The 6,383-nt window shown below is 43.3% G+C and overlaps 1 pseudogene; it reads left to right on the forward strand.

The window, feature by feature from the left end:
• The first annotated feature begins 1,816 nt into the window (after positions 1-1,816).
• Positions 1,817-6,383, forward strand: LOC125532507 (annotated as a pseudogene).

The raw sequence follows: 6,383 nt of genomic DNA on the forward strand, positions 1-6,383 counted from the left end.
TTCAGTGTGAGAAAATCATTGCTACATATATGCTGTAGCTGGGACGCTGTTGGACTCTTAATTAGTAGCAGCAGTAGTGGATTTCATCTAGTAGTTCCTTCTCTGCCTTTTGATTTCTTGGCATCGTTGTTGCAGCTACTGTGATCAATTCAGGGCCTTATGTTTTAGCAGTTTTCAGGAGGCGTTGCTGTAAAGTACTATACCAAGAAGCCATTTCAGTAATCTAATCCTACTTATGTATTCATGTACGGCTGTGTATTTTTTAATCACCTATATGGCTGTTTTTCTTTTCGCGGGAAGATCAACACCTACATATAGAAATAGGACTCTTTTCCTACCATGTAATCTTAGCCGCATGATTATCATCTAAAAGCTAATATTATCTGTTATCTACAATTAACGTGGAGGCTTCAATGGTGCCTCCGATTAGTAAATATAATATATAAGATATAAGATATAAAATTGTGATGCAAAAAAATATTTGGATTCAAAATTTTGTTTGAATCCCTTCATACGCAAGAAATCCAAAATTCCAAGATTTTATGAAAACCGGTTCTTTGGGCCACTTGAGCGGCCGAGTCCTGGAGTGCATGGATGAGGTCATTCGCCAGATGCATGCAAGTAATGGATCAGTTGAGTGGATAAGTGCTGGACGGCATGTAGGAGTCAGTTGCATGTAGTTAGCTGGTTAGTGGCCGGCGTGCGTGCGTGCGTACCTGCGTGGATGCGTGCGTGCGTGCCTCCGTCACCGAGCACCTCCCCCCATGGTCTCTCCCCTCTTTGTAAGCCCCCACCCCTCCTCTCTTTCTGCATTTTAGAGCAAAAATTAGTTTAGAGCAAAATTTAGTTTATAGCAAAAAATTAGTTTTGAGCAAAAGATGTTAAGTAGTAGATGTTAGAGCAAAATTAAGTTTAGAACAAAAAATTTGGTTTACAGCAAAAGTTAGTTAGGGCAGTAGGGTTTAATTAGGGTTTTTGTTATCTTAAATGTTTTTTTAAAGAAAAATATGAAGAAAATGTTGTAGCAGTGCTGCTAGTAGTATATAGTGATACTAGTAGATGTTAATTAGGTTAGGGCAGTAGTGGTACTAGTAGATGTTAATTAGATGCTTTTTAGTTAGGGCAGTAGGTTAGTAGTGTTGCTAGTAGTAGTAGTAGGTTAATTAGGTTAGTAGTGCTGCTAGTAGTAGTGGTACAGTAGGTTAATTAGGTGAAGTTAAATGAATAACCTAAATGAATGAAATTAGTAGTTAACTGAATTTTTTTTTCATTTCATCATTATAGAGCACTAAAGTAAACTTAATTTTGTTCTATTAGTATTTAAATGAATTTTCTTCTACACTTAGTTTTTGAATTAGCTTATGAAATTTGGACATGTGGTTACTCGTGTATATTTAGACATATGTTGCAGTGTCGAAGATGGATATTTGAACACTGTTTCCAGGGAATGAAGCCGAGTGGCCTATGTTTTGCCGGAATGTTAATTCATTTCTGTTCCGGCAAATTGCAGGTTCTTGATTTGTCCACTTTTTAGAAAAAGATATGCCGAAATTTTTCGTGAATTTCGGCATGACTTGTGCTACAAACTAGGACATATCGAGTGACCTGGATTTGCCGCACCGGGAAGGAGTCAACATTCCTGCAAAGCATAGGCCTTTTTTTATGTCATTATTCATTTTATTAGGTTTAGAATTAATTGGCTAGATTTAATCGTAGGAAACATGGCTAGCAACGATGAAGGACAGGGTTCTGGTGACTGCGACACGTGTACCTGGCGGCAGAGGAATTTTTGAGGGAAGCCGACGATCAACAGTTGATGTTGCTGGGTCCACCTGTCACATCGAAGACTGAGACCGACATCGAGACCGGCGCTGAGACTGAGACCGGCATCGAGACCCGTGTTGAGACAGTTGAGACCAGCGCCGAGACTAGTGGAGCCAGTATAGAACCGAAAGTAAAGAGGCAACGGCTTCCTAACAAGCACATGACTACTAGACTGGTGGTCACGGAGGTGGATGACGGCAATTTTGAGCCAAACGCGCCCGCGGAAGCGCGCACGTGCTACGGCAATCAAATAGGTTGCATCGTACGCACAACTGCCACCATCAACAATGAGAAACTAAAGAAGATAGATAATATGAGGCCCTCCCTCCTAAAGAAGCTGCACCAGATATTCTTATTCCCGAGCCGGAATGAAAATGATTATAAAGATCCAGATAAGGACCCGACAATGAAGAAGATAAACGAACACGCCATGAGCAAGTTTAGCAACGCGTTGGCCGCCTCGAAAGCAAGGGTGAGACATCGGATCGTCAACAAAAAGGAACTCTACTCCGAGATTGTAAAGGATAATCCGACAATCACGACAGAGCACTTTGAAATATTCAAGGCGGCTTGCGAGGCCGAAGCTGCCAAAAAAAAGTGGAAGTACATGAAGGGGCTTCAACAGAGGAACATTGGGTGCCACCACCTCAGAAGCCGTGGTTACCACGGGAAGAGGTCCATATGGGCCAAGGAGGACGCAGAAGCTGAGAGTCTGGGCATCCCAGACCCCTTGGCGGAGTTCACCGTCCCGCAGGAGCGTGACATCCTCTGGGCCCGGCACTGTTGGGACCCAGTGAAGAAGGTTTTTGAGACGAACCCGGTCACGACGGAGTTCATGAGACTGTTGGTAATTTTAGTTTCTGATCAATTCGACTGCACGTTTGTCATATTTGTAAACGATTCTTGTGCTTTTGTAGAGAGAGCAGCACAGGATTGCGGCCGAAAGCAACTCGCCATCTGAGGCGTTGGCGAGGCCCAAATGGGATACTCCATTCAACCGGGCGTTGAACATATTGAAAGGACTTCCGGTGGAGACTCGACTGTCATATGGACGCGTGCACGGTGTCGGAGACGGCGCCATGTGGAAGAAATACTACCGTGAGACCACGGAGGAGAGAAAGTCACACGCGCACACCGCACGCGGATGAATGACCCTTTTCTAGTATATAAAGGACTAGCTAGGAGAGATAATCTTAGAAAAAGGAGGCATGATGGAGAGAACAAGGAGGCCGTGGATAAGTGAGGTGGCGCGATCCAGACCTGCTGGATGGCTGCTGGGCATCCCTAGGACGGTTGAGTTTAATGGCATCATGATGTTGATGAGCCCGTTGCACTTCCAGGAAAGGGCATTATTTGGCGGCACAGGTCTCTAACGGCATCCTGAGAATATGTGGCCGGAAGGCTTGGGACAAACCCAAATATTGCATTTTGGACAAATACTGCAAATCTTGAGATGTTGAATGATACCATGGATGCTCTTTGGTGGAGCTATCAGCAGCTTAATCTGGACATCAGACGATGCTTTGAATTCTGCAACATTTTCCCTAGAAGATCTAAGTTGAGAAGGGTTGACTTAGTTCGCCAGTGGCATGCGCAAGGGTTTGTAAAGACCAGTTGTGCATTTGAGGATATGGAAGATGTAGCTGAGGGTTACATTCAAGAGTTAGTATCATGCTCATTTGTGCAACCAGAAGGAAATCATTGCTTTACAATTCATGATCTGTTACGTGATTTAGCAAACAAGATCTCTGGAAGTGATTTCTTTATAATCCAGAATTTGAGCCAAACACAAGGCTGGAAAGATGTTCCTCAAGATGTTCGTCATCTGTTGGTTCAGAATTATGATTGGGAATTGATTAGTGAGAAGATCCTTAGATTTGAACATTTACGCACTCTAATTATTTATCATTTTGATGTTCATTAAAAAATGGAGAAGATTTCATTGAGAGTATATGCAAGAGGGTGCCAAAACTGAGGGTACTATCCGTGTAGAATATGATGATACCTCGAGTATTCAAGAAACGTAAACGTTTCTTGGTTCCAAAATCTATTAGTCAGTTATAAAGCACTTGCGGTATCTTGCTTTGAGGATGGGCTACTCATACAAGTCAATAGTTTTACCAAGCACACTAACTAAACTCAACCATATCCAGCTGCTAAATTTTGGTAAGAGCATGTTTTGAAATTTTTCCTTTGACCAACTTACCAACTTGCGGCACATATCCGTCCAATGCTCTAATATAGGCAGACTGATCTCACTCCAAACTATACCAACCTTCATAATAAGAAATGAACAAGGGTATGAGGTAAAGCAGCTTAGAGACCTAAACAAGCTTCGTGGCACCCTGAGGATCTGTGGTCTTGACAATGTTGAAAGCAAGGAGGAAGCTCTTGAAGCCAATCTAACTGCCAAGGAACAGCTCACAGTACTGGTATTGATATGGGATGTTGATGACACAAGGTGCAGTCTAGAAGTCCGAGCAGAGGTACTTGAGGGTCTGTGTCCTCCCACTGGCCTTGAAACATTGGAAATCATTGGCTACGAAGGTTTGAGGTACCCAGACTGGATGGTGTGCAAGCAAAATTGTGGCCCAAAGGACCTGCAACAACTTATTTTACACTCCTGTGGTCAACTGGGACCTGTTCCTGAACTTGAGGCTTTCCCTCATCTTTGTGTACTTGAGATTTGGTGCTGTAGCTGGGACGCCTTACCAGGCAATATGGAGCATCTCACGTCACTCAAAAAACTGTCGATTATTCGATGCTTGAGTATCTTTTCACTTCCAACACTGCCGCAGTCTCTTGAGGAGTTTACACTTGATTTCTGCAATGATGAATTTATGAAGTATTGTCAAACAGTTGGATATCCATGTTGGCAAGCGATTAATCACAACCCGAAGAAAATATTAACAGATGATTACGAGTAAGACTGTAACCTCCTTTGCTGCCTTGTCTTTCCACTTGTGTTTGGAGAACGTCACTTTTTCTGTATTTACAGTCTTACTAACTCTGGTTTGGTTTGTTCAGCCTTTTCTTTATCCTCAGACCACGACTCTGACGAGTCTGATGGGATTGCATGGCCCCGCAGGACGGTGGAGTTCTGATGGAATGAGTATGTTGCGAACTCCGCTTATGTTTGGTCAACCTCATCAGAGGAAATGAAAAGCGTGTAATATTGCGCCTTTTCTTTTTGTTCCTGATGAAGGAAGGCAAATGTCAGTCCGGCGAAAGGCTTATAAGTGTGTAATATTTCTCTCAGGTTTTCGACCGTCGACAGCTGTTCACAAGCACATCCGGATGGATGGAGTGGTGTCAATGACCATAAATGACAACTTTGAATGAGTCTGTTGATGTTTGCCGGAGAATCTGAAACCTTATAGTATCATGCCTGGAAAAGATAAACTGTAATTTTATTCAGTTATATGGCCAACACCTTCAGTTAACGCTTCAGTGATCCAACGGTCCATCTCGCGCCTACCACTTGACTGCCGCTCGACAGCCACGAGTATTCTACAATCGAATTCTACTGTTTTGTACTGTTTTCATGGGACCATTCACTGTACAGGAGCATGTCCTTTCAAAGTTTCCTTTTTTCTGGTTCCTGTCTCCTTTTCAGGACCATCTTCCCATGAAGAATTGCTGGTTCATGCTCTGCTTGCTCCAGTTACTAGTTGCTCATCTTCAACAACAAGACCCTTCAAAAGCCGTTGCCTGGTCATAGAGCAAATGAAAAACCTTGTAATTAATATTGGGCCTTTTGTTCGTCAAGGAAGGCAATGTCAGTCCGGCCACAGGCTTATTGGCGGGATGCTGCTGGGTTTTTTCAGGCTGCAACCATCGACAGTTGTTCATCAGCATATCCTCATGCACGGAGTGTTTAGAGCAGAGTAGTCTGCATTACCTACTGAATTTGCGAACATGCTCTGCATTATCTACTGAAATTGTGAACATATGCAGTTGAATTAAGTTTGTATCTTTGCCACTTCCAGTAGTGGAACGGGTACTAAGTACATAGCAGCCGGGATCGAAGAAAGCAGCGCTTCTCTTCGTCCTCACTGTCATGTGCGACAGTGCTGGAACCTCCCCTATATGACTGTTCTTAAGCATAGTACACGCAGATCATCCACTTCAACACACCACCATATGACTGTTCTTAAATCTTAAAGCATACCATGAAGTTCAACACACTACCGCACATCAACTAGCATGATACCAATCATTACCGACATGGAAAAAACAGTAGCTACCTCAACATCAACTAGCATGCTACAAATCCATCACCACTAGCTACTACAACACCACATTCTCACAAATCGGTAGTATACAATGTTGCAACATGGTCACTGATCTAATCCTACCACATGCTCACATATCTAGCTAGAACGAGAAGAGAGTAGGTGGTGATCGAACTCATAGCCATTGGTGCAGCTCGAAGGAGGTGGGGAATAGGTTGGAGAAGAGGAGGACGTGAGTCGCCATCGCCGTGTACGGCTGAACGAAAGAAGAAGCGTCTCTTGCCTACTCATCGGTGTCGATGTGTGCAGGAGGGAAATCTTGAA

This window comes from Triticum urartu, chromosome 1 (assembly GCF_003073215.2).
Source record: "Triticum urartu cultivar G1812 chromosome 1, Tu2.1, whole genome shotgun sequence".
Lineage (NCBI taxonomy): Eukaryota > Viridiplantae > Streptophyta > Magnoliopsida > Poales > Poaceae > Triticum > Triticum urartu.